We start from the raw sequence: 1,339 nt of genomic DNA on the forward strand, positions 1-1,339 counted from the left end.
ATGTATGTATGTATGTATATATATATATATATATATATATATATATATACATATATATATCATGTGAAAAAAGAAAGTAAACCCTCTTAGAATTCTATGGTTTTACGTATCAGGACGTAACAACAATCACTTGTTTCAATAGCAGGTCTAAAAATTAAGTAAATACCACCTCAGATGAAAAACAACACATGACATGTTACGCAGTGTCATGATGTATTCAACAAAAATAAAGGGGAGACGCCATGATTCAGTAGCTTTAGCAAGAATAACAACTGGAAGTTATTGCTTCTGTATGGCTTTATCAGTTTCTCACATCGTGATCATTGCTAAAGGTGGTAGGGTAGGAGCTTGGTTAACAGACACGTAATGTGTCTGCATGTGAGTTCGCGCAGGCTGTATATTCTTGGTGCGCATTAAAGAGGTGCTATTATATGTAGTAGCTATACATATGATGGATATCACTTTAGAACCCATCAACTCTTCATCTCAAAAGTAATAATAGAGCAATGTATATTTATTTAGCACTACATTAGAATGCTTCTACGCTGTGCATATCAGATTTACAGAAACCTTTGTTTTTTCTCCCATAATGTGAACATGAATAATATCAGCCAATATACTAAGATAAAATCACCAGTAGTTTTGTAAATGTTGTGGAGCACTTAAAAACAATAACATAGTCACAGCAAAAACTGTGAAGCACTTATTGTAAACAACTAATTTTACTGGTCAAATTATGTAGCATTAGAAATCTCACCAGATGGTCAACCAAGAGTGTGCTTTACTTCTTTACTTGTTTACTAGGGTATATCTACCAGTAAGCTCTATACATAGCTTGAAATCGACCCATTATGGACTTATTGTTCTTAATATAACATTTTATTAATCTAGACAAAAGGACAGTAATAGGGTGGCTGGCCTAGGTGTGAAAATATATGAATGCTCAAGGTCATTAACCCCTTAAGGACAATGGGCGGTCCCTAAACCCATTGAAAGCAATGCATTTTGAGCCCATACATGTAGGGGCTTTGTCACTAAGGGGTTAAGTAGGTGGTATCAATGTGAAAGGCAACATTCACAAATGAATACAATAGTGTAACAATAATCCCCAATTATTATTTATTTATGTTATAGGTTATGTGAAAATCATTGATGCACTAGTGAGTAAATATGTTGTTTGGTAAACCTTTTTATTGGACCAGTGACAGCTTATAACTCATTTATAAAAGCACATTCTCATTTAGTACTAATTTAATTTTATTTAAATATGTTCTTCATATGTTTAATCATGGTTTCTCAGTAAAGAATAATTACAAACGACTTAATGCTAATAGTGCTG

Source organism: Spea bombifrons, chromosome 4 (assembly GCF_027358695.1).
Source record: "Spea bombifrons isolate aSpeBom1 chromosome 4, aSpeBom1.2.pri, whole genome shotgun sequence".
NCBI lineage: Eukaryota > Metazoa > Chordata > Amphibia > Anura > Pelobatidae > Spea > Spea bombifrons.